This window comes from Atractosteus spatula, chromosome 14, assembly GCF_055471065.1.
Source record: "Atractosteus spatula isolate fAtrSpa1 chromosome 14, fAtrSpa1.hap1, whole genome shotgun sequence".
Taxonomy (NCBI): domain Eukaryota; kingdom Metazoa; phylum Chordata; class Actinopteri; order Semionotiformes; family Lepisosteidae; genus Atractosteus; species Atractosteus spatula.
The window spans coordinates 22,373,960-22,391,961 of record NC_142719.1 but is presented as its reverse complement, the minus strand read 5'-3'; the positions used below and the strand labels follow the sequence as shown (position 1 = coordinate 22,391,961).

The window sequence follows — 18,002 nt, the reverse complement described above, 5'->3', positions numbered from 1 at the left end:
GAAATACCCCATGCGTTTTGAATGGCTGCATCTGTATGGGTAAGATTACACAACACCCTTCATACAGCATTCTGAGAGCCCAGTCTCATGATGGTACAGTACTGTATATGATAACTCAAGTGAATATAGTGGTACTCAAATATCTGAAATTAGAATTTCTAATAGTAATTCTGTAGGAATCCAATGAGATTACATGTGATTCTGCTGAATACTATCATTGTCAAAGGATAAAAAAGCTGCTGCTTTTCCCAATGAGTTAAAATTTTAGAGTTTAGCAAACAGATCCTTACAACAGAAAAAAAAAGTATTTACGTAGTCATAGATGTTCATATACACCAAATTAAATAGATGCCATGATTTATCATTTTAGTAACATATTAATATTTAAGAAAACAGTTGTGGTGTTGTGTTGAGCTTTCTTGCAATTCTAAAAATATTCTACTAATCTAAACAGTTTAGGTTTAGATTAATATAGTTTTTTTTATAGGTGATAATTAGATATCACTCAACATTCAGAATTTAAAGTTCAGCTGATGCTATGTAGTTTCCAAGATTAGAAGGCAAATCAGTCAGTTCCATGAAAGAACAAAACAAAAGACACAATTGGGAAAAAATACACTTCTTGTGTACAAAATAATAGTTGAGCTCACAAGGCCCATCTCCAGATTAACATTTGCCATACATCCGAGCTATTCTGTTTCCCTGAATTATCCTTCTTACCTTGGCTTGTGAGAGCCTGTTCTTGCTGTTTAAAACAAAGACACCTTTGTCAACAGCAACAATTCCAACCTTTGCCCCTGGGTCTCCTGTCAGTGTAAAACTAAAGGATTTTCGTGGTCTATACTGTAGCGGCAATGCTTGTTAATAAGACAGAATTAAGCGTTGCTGTGCTTTCCTAAATGAGGCCCCATCTCACTCTTTATCTCTGTGGTGCAGCCACAGAGAAGGTATTCATGCAGGCTGATTTAAGATGTTTTCTTTTGATAAGGGACAGCTCCCAAACGGGGATGCACTTAGCTAAGCCTGGCTATCATGATCAATGGTCATCCATTGGCGCCTATCTGTCTAGGGAGTGCCAGATGGACATCTAGACTGCATTCCTAAGTGTAAGGAGTAAGTGACTCATATCTCACCTTGATCAACCAATCAGGGACTGGCAGGGCGTGGTAACACCACGTGGGTCTCCATTGCCCACCAAACTCTCAACCAATCAGCACACATCTGTGTCTTGGTCAAAAAGGTAGCGCAAGCTAAGGTCGGGGCTCTCCTTGGCCATTTTCACGCATCCTCAGAGACAATCACGTGACAACTGCTGTTGTCTGCACTGGGACTTGGACTTTGTTCTAAGCGCGAGGCCGAGGATCCCGTACGTACTCAGAATTCTACCAACGTGAATGCTCCGCTTGATCAACGGCAGCCTAAAGTTGGACCCTCGCCGACAACCTGATTAGCTTATTCAGAAGCAGCACTGGACCGGGAACGAACCAGCTTCTTCCCGGGCAAAAGAGTGACTGGCGAGGACCCGCGGTCATACTCTGTGCATAGAGACTTTCTACTAGCCAGCCGGACTGCTGGTAGATCCCCTCGGAGCAACGACTGTCCTGCGCGCCGCAGTTAGATTCCTCCGCCCGTCCTACTCCGAGCTGCACCTCGACTGCTTGGCCGGTAGCCAGAGGACGCCGGCACAACGCCCATTGGACAACCGCTGGAACAGAGGCTGCAACAGAGCCTGTCAGCTGGTTTGGTGTTCGTGCCAGGAAATTCCAAATCCATACACAGTGGTTAAGTAAACCCCATGTTCTACATTGCGTCTTGAAAACTTAATTGTACCTCAACACAAGTTGTTATCAATTTAATTCATGAGTAATGTATTTACTTCCGAGTTTAGAGTAACAATGGGTAATAACACTGATTAGCAATTTGGTGTAGCCGAACGATATATTGAAATATATTCTATGTTGTGTATCTCTTTGTGTTTGCATCTCTTCAAGATTATATACCTTGTATATTGATAACCCTCACAGTAAGGTCTGCTGCTTGTATCCAGGCAGACTGGTATATGTTTGGTGCACAATTTATGTTAATAAATGTATCTTGTGTATTGAACCCATGTGTGTGCCTTGTTAGTTGTTCTGACGATTGATTTTCTAAAAGCCACAACGAACCACCTCGTGATTACTGCTACAATTAATAATTGTCTCAGTGAAACCATAAAACCACTACAATACACTCCCTTGTCCTTTTCATCAGTTGGGGATATGTGAAGCTTTGCAAAGAAAAACAAAAGCAAATGCAACATTAACAAAGGTAATGTGCAGATGCTAAAATAATTGTTTCAACACAATTCATGATAAAAGACCAGACTGAACTGTCACAATTGTAATCCCTCCCCCTTAAGGGCACTCCGGCTCGTTCACATTTTAGTTGATTTTGTGCACCTGCTCCCTGTTCCAGCTTCCCTACAAAAGCCAGATACTCACTCTGTTCCGAGCTCTGCACTGGAACACCAACGCCAGAGGCCCGCCTACCACTGAGTCGCCCTACGTCTGCGGCTCGGGGGGCATTCGTCTTCTATCAGAGTTACAAACCAGCCAAGTCCTGGACTTGGAGTGCCTGGTCCCATTCCCCCTTTTTTCTCCCCGAATCTTCGCCGGATCCCGCTCCAGCTTTTAACTTTATCTTGGTCGTCTTGGATGGATCGCTTGGCTCTGGACTTTTGCCTGTACTGGATTTCCCTTCGGAGTCCCTTTTGGACTGTTTGCCTGGACCACGCCCCCCTGAGCACCTTCATCACGCCCCCCTGTTCGTCTACAAGCCCAGTTCCTCATCTCTTACCCATGTCTGTTCACTCCCTTCCAGTTTGTGCTGTCTGCATAGGGTCCTAAAGGACGCATCGTAACATGAACCAACTGACAATGCTTAAATTTACTAGCCAGTAACATTAATCTTTTTCCATACTACTTTCTCTAATACAGGGTCACTAGGGAGGTGGAACCTATACAGACAAGATGGTCTTAAGGCACAATTCACCCAGGACAGGTAGCCTATATATTGCAGAACACACACAGACACAAAAAGAAGCGCACAATCACTACAGGGTCAATTGTCCCAGAATCTCATTAACATACCAGTATGTTTTTGGACCAACATGACTGTTGCAAACAGGGATTAAGAAAATAGTGAATATTAGAATCAGGCCAAGAAAATCAATCAATAAGTAAATGAAATAATTGTAACACCCAATTTTTAAAGATTTTCCCCAAAAAATATACCAGTGGTTGGTATAATTGGAGACACCTGAGTTCTTTGTTCTCTGTCATAGCTTTAGTGAAAAGAGTAATACTGTAAGTTGATTACAGTGGGTTAAACAAATATTTATTAATAATGACAATAGACACATTAAACAACAAACAATATAAACGTACAAGCTATGCTATTTAAAAAACAAGGCATCCCAGAGACCACCTAGTAAAACCCTAGACTGCTACTGAGTATTCAAATCCTCTATAAAGCCTAAAAAAAGAAGACGATGTTGCCTTCTAAAGCAACAACTTCTAAATGATACAGTTAAAACTCTGTATTTATAAATCTGCATGCTACAAATTGAATGAGAAACCTATCTACCTAATCTAAAAATCCACCCAATAACTAGGAGAGGCCATTTTTAACTGAGGGATTCTCTAAATAGGAAATAAGATTTTACTAATGAAGAAAGATGTGAAGAAGGGGTTAACTGATTCCTTTCTGCATGAGGACTGGACTTCTAAGTAACAGGCTACAGTTATAGCAGGAAAGGGGGATAACTGATAAGGATTCCAGATGCCAACTAGGAAACCCCCCAGGGAAGGGAAACTAACACTGACCATTTGGCCAAAGTCTGTGAACTGTCTGAACACTGTGACCTCCCTCCCTTTACCATAGTACTGAGCTACGTCAGAAGCGGCAGAAAAGGGCTATGTAAACTGGAAGTTTTGTACCGGCACTTTGAACAATACTTTGGTTTTGTTGTTCCTTGCGGGAACAAGACTTTGTTTTTATTGTTCTTTGCATGCAATAAACTCATCTGTTGAACTTCATCTCAGGGTCCAGAACTTATTTGTCTGTTACAACACTAAAAACAACAGAATGGCATGCTTTCTTAACAAGGACATCTAAAATGCACGATTTATTTCCTGGGACCTCCTTTCTTCTCTCTCCTCTCTGTCTTCCTGTCTCTCTTCCCTTGTCCTCTTCTTTATTTATCTTTTCCTCTATGTTCAGTATCTGCCTGTTTTTATACTGTGTTCCTGGACTATTAATGACACTCTTAATAATTTACCAAGATTGTAACTGACTAAGGTAAGTTAACCAAGGTAAGACTTATAATTGCTTTGAATCTCAGACCCCTGCATCTCACCAAACATTCCCTTGCTTTGAAACTTCCAGAACTGCAAATATCGACACTAGCCAGGTGCTGACCATTGTCCCTTAGATTATGACACCTCACTAGCCATTTTCAATCAATAACCATAACAATACAAATTGCTCACCACAGAAATTGAACCCAGGGCTCTAGTGCTGCAAGGCAGCAATACTAACTACTGCACTACTATGCTGCCCTAATAGCCAATTATAAGACAGACAAGTTTATTTGCCATATGTACATGTTCATTTGGATTCTTATTCACATCATTCTCTCAGGATGTGCACAGAAAAATAGACACCACCACACAATGTTCACAGTACATTACAAAACAGTTAGCTGTTATGTAGTTAGCTGTGAATGATGTGCACTGCCATAGGGTGAAAGTTATTGTTAAGCCTAGTGGTCCATGCTTTAATGCTGCAGTACTGGTTGCCAGTGTAGGGTGGAGAAAAGTTTGTCACTAAGATGGTTGAGATCCAGAATAATGGATTGGGCATTATTGTGATAGCAGATGGTGTGGATCTCAGAATTGATGGTAAGTCAGATCCTATAATTCTCTGTGCCACTGCCACAACTCTTTGCAGAGCGTCTTTGTCTTATATGGTAGTATTGCCGTACCAAACAGTGATACTATTAGTTAGGAGTTAAGCTAAAAGTTCACGAGTAGCATCCCCATGGCGCATGGCGCAGTTGCAGGCTTGTTTCTGTCCAATCTGCGCTCTCTGGCTCGGTGCCAGGTCGTGCTGTGTGGCTTGCAACGTGGTGGAGATTCCTGCGGCGATTCGCTGCTGATGCTCTCTGAAAACCAGCTTGTTAGTGTTGGCTGAAACTAGCAAGAGTTTGTGCACAGGAGAAAAGACTGTGGGTCCCAGCAGGTCAGGAAGAAGACCGGTTCGTTCCTGATGAAGCGCTAGTTCTGAATAGTGATTCAGCTGTCCACAGTTTCGACCTGTTCACAAGGCTTGCTTGTGATGCTAACCTCTGGTGGATCCTTTGGTTACGCGCTGGCAAACTCCGTCCTCGACTCTTAGAACAAAGGAAAGTCCTGCACTCGGACACACTGGCCGTTACATGGTGGTCCGGGCTGAGTCTGAGGATGCTCAGGTAGAGCCCTGAGGCTGAATGTCCAGGAGGCACGCTGCGAGAAAGTCCTGCACTTGGGAACTGTGTTCCCTTGGGAACTGTTCTGCCTTGCGAACCATCCTGCCCTGGAATTGTTCCACAGGCTCTCTGTGTTGCCTGTTTTTACCTGGAGGAACTGCAGGTCCTTCATTGGTTGAAAGTTTCATGGGCATCCGAGATCCACGTGGTATTACCACACCCTGCCAGTCCCTGATTGGTTGATCAAGGTGAGATATAAGTCACTTGCTCCTGACACTTAGGAATGCAGTCCAGATGTCCATTTGGCACTCCCTAGACAGATAGGCGCCAATGGATGACCATTGATCATGATAGCCAGGCTTAGCTAAGTGCATCCCCATTTGGGAGCTGTCCCTTAAATCAGCCTGCATGAATAGCTTCTCTGTGGCTGCACCACAGAGATATAGAGAGAGATGAGGCCTCATTTAGGAAAGCACAGCAACGCTTAATTCTGTCTTATTAACAAGCATTGCCTCTACACCCCTACTCTTTTTGAGAAACGCCCTGGAATTTTTAATGACCACAGAGAGTCAGGACCTTGGTTTTATGTCTCATCCGAAGGACGGCGCCTGTTTACAGTATAGTGTTCCCCGTCACTATACTGGGGCATTAGGACCCACATAAACCGCAGGGTGATCGCCCCCTGCTGGCCCCACTAACACCTCTTCCAGCAGCAACCTTAGTTTTTTCCCAGGAGGTCTCCCATCCAGGTACTGACCAGGCTCACACCTGCTTATTATTGTAAAATAATTGTTAAAATAATTTGTATTGTATTTTCTCAACATCTGCTGAATTGTTTTCATTATTAATACTATTACTACTACTGATAGTAATACTTTCAGACCTTTATGTTTATTCCTGTACAGTAGTTCTGTACATTCATTACTACTTACAACATTAGATGAAGACCTGTTGTGTTCTACTGTCACATGACCTTTGATGAAGTCTCTCAGTTTACATAATCATAATTTACTGACGTGTTTCATTATTGTCACTCTGGTAGGTACATAAACAAAGGACAATATATATTTGTATTTATAATATGGTTATTATGAATATGTATTGTTAATAACATTTGTGTATTTGTTGTTATTTTTTGCTTTTGTCTTAAGGGTTGTAGATTGATAGAGTAATCCTTATCTCCTTCGATCTTGTGTCAGATTACTGGCTCTAATTAATCTCTGGTGTAAATGCAGGCTTTACTGTCCATCAGGAAGAGGTGGGGGTGATGCTTAGTGTATTTAACTTGGCCCTCATAGTGCAGTAGTTAGGCTGGTTTCAGTGATGGTAGGGAGTGTGTATGTCTTTTGCATAACTTGGATTTATTGTAGATCTGATATTTCAAACTACCAGTGTTACAAAACTTGGTTGTGGGGCTATAGGTGTCAGGAATGATAGTAACTTCACGTTTGCATAAAATTACAATTTTCTCTGTAAGGGTTGGTGTATTTATCTTGCTTTGTTCTTTGGGTTTCCCTCATATCAAGAGTCTTCAAAGTGCAGACAGGGGCAGGTGCCAATCAACAAAGATTGTCTGACATACTTTTGCACAGATAAATGGCAACTACAACACAGTTCAAAGATTACATGTGAGGTTGCATGTCAGAGAATTTAACTTTACCTGCGACCAGGAGTTGGGAGGATCCAGGATAGGGCAATAATAGACAATGCATCATTACACATGGCCATCTGCCATTTATGGTCAGCTGATTAAATAACCCCCCCAGTCATTAGCTATGCCCATACCCAAGACAAATACCCCAATCAGTAGAACTCAGGGCAGACTTTAAAAGCAGAGTTTAGCAGCAGATTTCAGTTAACTGCATCATTGAACACAGGAGAAGGCTCTGGCATCATCTTCTTCCACCCCTACCCAATACTAGATTCAGAGAATATAAAGAAGGAAGGGGCCATAGCATCTAGACTTTAGGGCTTAGATGATAAAAGTGCTGGAGGCATGGCCAAAGTAAGACCCTTTTCCTAAATACATTGGTGGTGGAGGGGAGTCCCCATTACCTGTAAAGCGCTTTGAGTGGAGTGTCCAGAAAAGAGCTATATAAATTTAAGCAATTATTATAATAATTAAGTCATTTTTTTCACCTGTATGTCACTTAACATTTTTCTCATCTCATCCCTTTGCCCTATACTTTACTGTGGAATTTATACTGATTTTTTTTTCCAAAATTATAACAAGAAACACTTGAAAACCAGTTCTATAATGAGTTAGTATAGAATTTTTTTTTCTCTGTCAGAAAAACAGTCCTATGCCTCCTAAAAATATTTTAAATATAATTAAAAAAATAGATTCATTTATATAGATAAAATATTTTTGTATAAATTACCATTTAATAATGTCAGATACTTACTATTCCCATACATGTATCTTTTACATCCACCCAGACTGAATCAGCCACAATTTCAAATTGCCCACTGTTTGTGAGGTAATAGTATGCCACAAACCGGAAAGAGGGAATCATTTCTTTTTCAATGCGCAGTGACAGTGTAACCAGGGAATGTCCAAGCAGTCTGATTTGTCTTCCAGCACTCATAATCTTTTCTTTGTTTAAAATCTGTTAAAGCACAAAGGAGATGTAATCAAAGAGATGCACTTTACATGGGTTTAAAAAGAAATTGGAAAAAATGTAATGGATGGCCAGGTTAATTTTGAAGATCTTTTAAAAGGATGAAGAAATAATGTCATGGTGATATATGAATCTTAGTATTATAGTCTGTGATAAATCATAATGTACAGAATATGTCATGTTTCATTTCATACCTCTCTTCACCTATCCTGACTTCACACTCCCTGATTGGGCATTCTGTCTGTGCCCTGCTCCCGCCTCCTGCTCCTCCTCTCTCCCAGCTTTTGTTCTCCTATGTGACATTACCTTTGCTTACTGCCCTGTCTTTCTCACACCTGAAGAAGGCTCCAAGCTGAAACTTTGTTTTCTTTTTTCTCTTTTCAGCATGGAATAAACCTATTACTTGTTTCTTTGCAGCCTATCCATGCTGATGCTGCTAACAACCTGACATATAGAATATGCTTGTTTTAATCTAAATTACTAGTTGTCAATTTTGCCACTTCAGGTCAGGTGGTTTTTGTTCCAACTGAATTTTTAATCAATTAGGGTTATTGATAAGTAGTTGATTGACCAATTTTCAACTTTTAATGTAGCTTGATGGAGATAGCAATTACTATATATCTTAAAGCAATTTCTGTTTATCACACCTCTCCTTATTTAGGTGTGTTTGATCTCAGTCATTAGACCTCTGCATTATATAAAGTAATTTTTTAGATGTATTTTTAGAGAGTATTTGATGTCTGGACATCAGTAACTTGACTCCCATTATGAGCTACTTAGAAAAAATATATTGTTGAACACTTAAATAACCAGGCTGAAGAAAGAATGGATGGAGTTCTGTTTGCTAAATCTCCATGCAATAACAAACTTGTAGTAGAGTATTTTTTAAACCAAAGATTGTCTGCAGATGCGGGTCAAAATGTCTTATCTGGCAGCAGTGAAAATAAAAAGATAATTGATTTAGTAGCAAAAAAAGGGGTCATCCCAAGTCAGTTAGCAACAAATAGTGAAACATAGGTGCATTTGGTTGTATGTATAGTATTATATATGAATCTTCTGTGTAGTATGTTTGTTTCCTTTGTTTTAATAAAATTAAACACACTGTAGAGAAATACATATAAATGACATTCTTAAAATTGTAAGAAACCATTTCATCCCAAATTTCTATTCTGCAAGTATGAAGTATTTACATGAGTTATATTTATGTTAAAGATCCAGCCATTCATATTGCATGCTATATTATGCAGCAGATTGTGCTGCACATACCTCAACACACCCCACTTAACAGCCCCACTTAAATATTCTGTTGTGGGGCTGTACTACTTTGTAAAACCGCCAGGTAGCACAGTGAATGCTTAAAGTGGTACTTGGTAGCATTTGGGCTGTTGCCAGAAAAAGCCTGATTTCAAATCCCTGTCAATGATTAGCCTTTAACACAATCTTTCCAATTATAAAATATATATAGTGTTTAGACTTTTATGTTACACTGTATATATAAAATAGTTTATTATTATACTGTAGCTTGTTGCTTGTCTTATTTCAGATTTCAGCAACAAGTAATCAGGAAACAAATGAACTTAAAATTTTTATTATAAAAATATATTTCACACACACTCTACGTAGTAGCAGTAAAACCATACAGAATCATACTGTATTTACTGTGTATTCTGTATATTAATATACTGATTATATCATACTACTATCGATTTACTGCACAGTACTGCAATGTCCAAAAACGTATTGGGAGGTTAATCCAGCATGAGTGTGTGTATCTGGACAAATTATTATAAGTGATGGTTTCATGATTTAGGCAGAATATTTATGTTTTTATATTTTTATTTTAAGCTTTCACACTTACTGGCTTTAAAACCATATGGAATCATGTATTCACTGTATATAAAGTATATTTATTTAGTATACCCTTTATTAATTATACACTATTGGTCAAGCATATCTGTGGAATGTAGACTTTGTTCACGCACAATACATGCACTAAGGAAAAACGAGTGTCTATTTTATTGCTGATTACCTTATGTCAAAATGCAACATAGAATGACCTAAGGAGGAGGGCAGAAAATTGTAAATTTAACCCCATTCTCCAAGCAAAACTGCCTGTTCCAAATAACACAACAGGATGTAACACACCCACCCCTTGTAGTTAACATAATGTTTGTTAAAGAACTTTGAGTAGGGATCTGCATGCATGCACAGGCTGGAAAAGGAACACATGGAAGTTAATTCTATGCTGAAAGGAAAAGAAGAGATACAATGTGTTTCCTCTATAACTCTTCATTTAACAGAAAAAACATCCTCTGTGCTACAACATTCTTTGTGCCTTATTCTTATGTCTAATTTCTAGGGAGCAACCCTGTAACGTAAGGGAAATTTGCATATAATTATATCAACCCCTATGAAAAAAAAAGAAACACAATGTATAAAAGTGAACATTTAGATTTTAAATGTTATAATTTTAAAATATACATAGTGGCATTAAAATTTGTATTTAAAATGAAATGCTGTATACATGTAAAAAACTCAATTGCAATTTCTGTTTAAAGGCATCTTTAAATTCTCTTGCTGTTCCCAAGGAACCTCGAGACTGTTGGTCTGGAGGTTATTTCATGAGCTCCGTGAAGTTGGCCTCCCTACAGACAGCACAAACGATGAAAACCACCTCAGTCAAGAACGAGAATTCACATGGGGAGCTGTGTAAGCATGCATAGGCTGCTAAAGATCAGCTAAGGAGGGAAGAAAACGCTTTCAGAGAAAACAATGTTTCAGGTGTGAAGAATACAGAGCCCCAATTCAATGCAGCCTAAACCTATCCCCACACATCCTGCCTCCACTGTGATTGGAACATACACAAAGAACTGAAAGCTTTACAGTAGATGATCAGGTGTTCCACAGATGTAGGGATAGTAGGTAATTCTGGCTTTATGAACTCACACCTGGATTAATTTAAAATAAGTTGTGTTTTTAAATTGTACCAGGTACTAGATCTTGTTTATCATTGGGCAGAGTGAAGGAGACAGAAATAAATGACAAGCAATACCACCCTTTTCCATTCCCTCTGGTGCAAGATGCTAATGCGCTGACTGGCACGAAACATTCCCTCCCATTTTTAATCATTCTTTGATCAAATCAAAGCGGGTGAAGAAGAGTAGGAAGAGAAAAAGTGTATCCTGTCTTAATTTCAAATTATATTTTACCTTCATTTTTTTACTTCATTTTTAGTTTGTATTTGACTTATTTTCTGATAGTTGGATTCAATGTCTTTCTGATAGTTAGATATTTGAACAAGGTCTTGAAAATTAATGTTTTTACAAGATGTGGAAGAAGTGCAACAAATTATTAAATAGCAAATTTTAATGTTATTGATTCCTAATAGTTTATGCTAACACCTGATTTTCCTATAGTTCAATATTTTATTTATAAGTTTTATTTATAAGTGTGACATTCAGAAAAAACAATCAAGAATAGTCTGGTATTTGTAGAGATGAATCTTTTCTAAATGTACATTTTTCTAAAAAATAGAAGCTGTGGAACGGTCTTTACGGTTAGTGGACGGTCCACTATTTTTTCAGCAACCTGCTAATCTGTTTAACACCTGTAGAAAACGATTTTATTTGTGTTGTGTTTACAAAACTTAAGTGTTTAAAATATTTAATTAAGTAAAAAGAATTTACAGCTTACACAAAGACTCAAAGCTGATTTAATGGAAGAAAAACCACCCGTTATTATATTTTGACATGTTCCTTTTAACTTGGAGTTTGTAATGTCGGGCACTCTGAATAAGTTAAGCTTTGATGAAACACAAATAAATATATTTCCCACAAGGTATACTATAGTGGCTTTAAAACTATACAACATTGCGCTGTTTGCATGTAGCACATCTTTGTTTAAGTTTTAAAAAAACAGTATGGAAAAACGAGTGTTAAGAAAAAAGAGGACATTTGATTGCTGGTTGCCCTATGTTAAACAGCAACAATGACAACAGTGCATGCTACTGAAAATTCTTTCCCATCCCCCACAATTGTCTATTCTACATAACATGACACAGCGGGGTGTTAACACTGCTAGCCTTTGTGAGAAGTATGGAGCTGCATTACATAAAGTAGCTGCAATGGAATATACTAGTAGGTAAAAGTTAATTCCAAGCTGGAAAGAAAAGACACAATGTGTCTCCTCTATAAATCTGGAACATTTTTCACAAGTGTAAATCCACCAATTTTCTATCCGCTTTATCCAGGACAAGTAACAGTTTCACCCCTCCCCTTTCCCTCTGCCTGCCTGACTTGTTCCCATTTTTAACCATTCTGTGTCCGAATCACAGTGGGTGAGAGAGAGTAGGGAGAGACAAAATAAAATGAACCCTGGTTTTTTGATAGTCAGAAGCCTAATGCATAAAAAATATAGCATAATGCCTTCTCGCGTTATGAAGTCACTTGCACCTGGGATCCGCTTTAATCAAACTAAGGTTTCTAAAAATGTAACCAGGTACTAGATATTGTTTAAATAAAAGCTGTGAAATGTTTCCCAAATCACGATCTTTATATCTGTAGGTTGCAGGCTCTGTGTCATTCACGTTTTTATTTCATTATACAGATGCAGCCATTCAAAATGCGCGGGCGATACCGCATTATTTTGCGGTACGCTGTACGCAGTCTACCGCAAGCTACCGGTAAATACCGCGAGTTACCGTAAATTCTCCTATAATACGACAAGCAAAATAATAGTATCCGGAATTTCCGCAAGGTGGAGCTAATAAAGCTCAACCTCTCATGTTTGAGCTGTGGCCATCAAAGTCTTTAACGAAGATATTACTAATAGTATTAATAATGAATGACCTTGGACAAGCTGTAAGTGTAAACTCAAAGTATTGCCCTGGTCAACATTCTTTTTTTCATTGACCGTCTTTGTAAAAGTAACACCACAGCATGTCGCAATCACGCATTTGTTTCCAATCATGCAAAGTACAGTGATTCACCATGCCTTTCACATGCTCATAAAAGAGATTGATTTAGGAACATAAACATATTACCGTATGCAAACTGTACTGTATACAGTATGTATATGTATATTTAATGTCTTAACTGTGCCCGTTTAAGTATTGAATATTCATATCTAATTTTACCACTGAAGGGAAATCTTAGTAGCTGAGCATAAAAAGAATAGGAGCATACTGCAACGCGTGTGAAGGCCATAAACGATATTAATTTTGGAACATAAACATACAGTATATGGCTGGTCTCGGTACTTTAAAGAAAACATACACGAAACATGGTTTCATTATGACCAGAATCGGTCTTGAGATATTTTTAACTTGATTTACAGTATTTGAGAGGTATGTCTTAACACCGATACTACAGTGCTTAAGTACTGCTCACGTATATGTTTCTAGGTTTATATTATGCATTTCATACGGTCAAATTACTTTTGAGCAACTAATAAGAAGCGCGAAACGGTATGCGTTTTACTTTCGTTTTGTGCTGGGACCCGTGGATTGATTAGAGATATCAAGTACATACAAGTCATTTTTTAAATGTTGTAGTTCGTCTTGAAAAAATGTTACGAGTACATCATCTATCAACAATTACACAGGTTCTGTTTCCATATTGCGGATTTTGGTTACGTAATATTATTTTCTAGATTTCACGTTGTGAATATATGATTTGGGCAAACAGAGCCGAAAAGAAGTACATTATGGGTGGTTGTTTTTTTTTTTGCAGTTTTATCTAGAACAAGCGATGCTTAAACCTTTGTCTGATTCTTGTGAAACTATCCACACGACAGTTACAGTACCTAGGAGTTGACTTCAGTGATGTCACTGATGGGATGTTTCTAAAAATCCATCCTCTGTAAAACGTCTTCTCTAGTTGTCCTGCATATGTATTCGCTAATGAAGCTGTGTGTTCTGAGCCTGGATCTCTACATTTCTGTATGAACCAGCTTAGAGGCCTAAAGACAGCTTGTGTTTAAATTGAGTGTAAGGCAATTTATGCTTCTAAAGTCATGGTCAGCATTTATTATTGTACTGTGCTGTAAACTTGTTCTGTGCCAAGTCACATTATTTTATAGCGTTTTTATAGCGTTATCAAATCCGGTGGAGTTTCCTGACTCCCATGTCACATGGTCTGTGATTGAAACTTGTAAAACCGGTTTAACTTGTCACAGCCAGCACTCCGGTTGTAAAGTAGAAGCAGGCGAGATTTCCAGCTAAAAACACCTCCCCCTTCTTCAGGTGTGAGGGTCTTCTGCTCAGAATGAAACGCTAAAATGTAATGTAGGCTCTGAATGGGTTCAATTGTGATTTGGGCTTGATTAAGGTCGCTGCCTTTCATCTAAAACCCTACTTGAATCCTTCTAAACTAAAAATCAGTGTTTGTGAGTTCTAAATAAAGAGGTATCCAGGTAACAGTGAAACGGGCGGACAGTCTGGGGAGATCGCCCGTTTTCCATGTAAATAGTTCCCTGGTTCCGCACCCCTTGGTGTTTCTCTCGCTCTCTCTCGGGTCACCTGATCATTAGCTCGAAAGATTTGAGTGCTTTGTGTATATTCTAATGGTAGTGGGGGCAGGGTGTGTGGGAACAGGTTTGGTTGAAATTGCATTGGAGATCTATGTTCTTCACACCTGAAACATTTTCTCTGAAAGCATTTTCTTCGCAGTTTAACCGATCTTGTTACAGCATGTTACAGTTTACTATTATTAACCATATTAATTTTAAGTGCTTAATGTAAAATCTTGTAAAAATATATTTTCATTGTTCAAATATACATTAAGTCTGACTATCATATAATAAGTTAAATACAAAACTAAAGAAAAAATAGGGTTAAATATAATTCAAAATATTTTGCTAACAATGTTAACTGTTTATGAATAATAAAATGTATTAGCTAAGGAGTAGGATGGCACAGTTGTTAGTATGTTTTTTGTTTTGTTTCTTTTTCATAAATACAACAGTAGTACCTGATGTCTCAGTGGCTTTCAAAATTAAATTATGCATGCAAACCTGTGAACTAGAAAGATAACTAAGATATCCATCCATTTATAATGGTGGCAAAGTGGTTAGCATTGCTATCTTGCAGCACTGGGGTCCTAGGTTCAATTCCTGCCATCCTGTGTGTGTGGGGTTTACATGTTCTCTCTGGGTTACATGGTTTTTCTCCATATGTGTGATATGACTCCCTCTCGCACTCCAAAACATACTGGTAAGTTAATTGGTTTATGGGAAAACTGGCCCTGGTGTGTGTGTGTTTGTGTCTGTCTGTCCTGTGATGGACTGGCGCTATGTCCAGGGTGTATTCTGCCTTGTGTCCGTTGCTTACTGGGATAGGCTCCAAATCCTCTGTACTGGATAAAGAGATTAGAAATGGAAGTAAAGGCACTGTGTGGATGGAACTATACACAGTGTTAGAAACCCACTATGAAATCGCAGCATCTCACTGAGAATAAAATATTTTATACTGCTGGCTTAAGGAAACAGCCTTTCCACCTCTCTTGCACATCAGTATCCATACCTAGTTATTTAAACAACTTGCCTCTAATTATAAACATCTTAATATGCTGGCTCTGTGGATCCGCATCAGCTATGTTTGCCCATTCCTTCAATTCATGTGCATCCAACACACAGTTCAATGCCAGCAACTACACATAATCTAAAATACAATCCTTATTTCAGTATCTATGTAAACATATAGTCTGTTAACTTCATCATCTTCATCAAAAGTATGCCTAACCCCATTAGGAAGTGTTCTTGTTATAAGTGTATTCCTCAGCTTTCCCCAAACTATCTTCTTCTTGCCAACATCTCTAGTCTTTTATCCTGCAATAACTCAGCCAACACTTAAATCTCCAAAAGCTGCTTGTGTTAATTTCTTTAAATCACAAATATCATGTGTAAATACTGGCCATGTAATACTCTGCATTGTGGAATAATAGTTTATTTTAAAGGGAACTAGAGAAACTAAGAACTAGAGAAATCTAGTTTTTTTCTAGAATTAATAAATGCACATCCTGTTCACTGAGGAAATTAAATCCACACTGAGCAATCTTCAATATGTTCAGAATATGACAGCAAGAATCCTATCAGGGATGCATTACACCTGTTTTCAAGTCCTTGCACTGGTTACCTATCAGATTTCGAGTCAACTTCAAAATCCTTATCCTCCTTATATACTGTCCTACAACTGTTATTATTGATCTCCGAATTATTGACATGACTTCATTCAGCCTTTCCTGAACGTCTATGACAGGCAGAGAGAGTGCTGTTTCTGGTGCGATCTTTTACAGCTGACATTTCACTGTTTTAAACGAACAAGAAATTAGATTGCTCATAAATCACTTATTCTATATAAACACAGCGTAATTGCCCTCCGAAAATCTTCTTTTTCTTGTTCGTTTTAGAGACCTTGATCGAAACTGATTTTAGATGTCAGAAAGGATTTATTTTCTCTGTATTTCCTACATTGCTTTGTCGAGATTTTAACTTTATATCTAACTTTATATCTAGGCTCAGATTTCAACTATAAATCGTACAGTAATTAATAGCAGTAAATACTGATGTTTATACATAAAAAAGTCATGCCTTGGAGTATAGACCCCCAAAGGAATGCCATAGACTCAAACTGCAAAATAAACACATACAGAAAGAAAGTATTTGTATTGTAATTGCAAATCCTGGTACTGTATGAGTGATTGGTATGACTTTCCTCATTACAAATCTCTTATTAGAATTTAAATTTCTCTGTAACTCCAGGTCAGAACAGAGAAAATGTAACTCCCTGGACATAGCGCCAGTCCATCACAGGACAGACAGACACAAACACACACACACCAAGGCCAGTTTAAATCTAACCTCAGAACCTTTCTTTTCAGAAGACTTAGTGTCTGTATCTGCTTCATTTTCTAATTTTGGTAGCACCTCTAACTGCTTGTCTTTCTTATATGCATTTACTTTGTAATCTGTGGTCCTTTTATCTGTTTTTACATCTACTCTATTGCTTTGATATGCCACCTTTAATGGTGATATATCAAATAAAGTTTTTTATTATTGTTATAGGGAAACATGATCAGATTGTCCCTGGTTCAGAAAAAAAGATCTAAAGTATACTAGTTTGTCACTCTTCTAATTCCCTTTGCTAAATGACTTTTCATACTAATCTGATCAATCTAACTGCCAGTTTTCTGTGCTTTCTCTATCCTGCTAGATTTGCAATTATTCTGAAAATTTTCATCTTGAAATAACTCATTTCTAAATACCTTTTTCACTGTTAACATCTTGCAGCAACTCTGCGACAAAATATACACTTTGACAGTTCATCCTGCTACCAACATTAAATAGAACAAATCTTAAGATTTCTATATTTATGTCTTTATTTAGTGGTTTCATTAGTGACAAAGGCTAAACTTTCTTGGAAAAATGTCTTTTATGTGTTGTGGAAAAAACTGACTTGCTTTAACAAAATATGTTTACAAATCCTTTCACCTGGCATTTTCGTAGTTAGAAATTATGGAACGCTCTGTTAAAAGCAAGGGAGTTTTTATGTCCGTTGCAGTTCTTTTGCAACATGAATATAATTATATCGTTATTAATTTCTTGAGATACGCGATTCCATATTATATTCCCTTTTAATCAAATTCTAAAAGTATGCTTGTTGACTCCGGTATCGTGTTAGTTAAAGACTTCGATGCTTAAAATGTTTAGGGAGAAATGGAATACTGGTGTGTATTTTTTTCTTTAAAGTACCAAGACCAGCCATATACTGTATGTTTATGTTCCAAAATTAATATCGTTTATGGCCTTCACACGCGTTGCAGTATGCTCCTATTCTTTTTATGCTCGGGCACTAAGTAAAAGGAGATGCTTCATATTGC

The 18,002-nt window shown here is 38.0% G+C and overlaps 1 pseudogene; it reads right to left on the bottom strand.

Moving 5' to 3' along the window:
* The window catches only part of LOC148820909 (complement C3-like), a 136,030-nt pseudogene that overhangs the window by 85,732 nt on the left and 32,296 nt on the right, over nt 1-18,002 (bottom strand).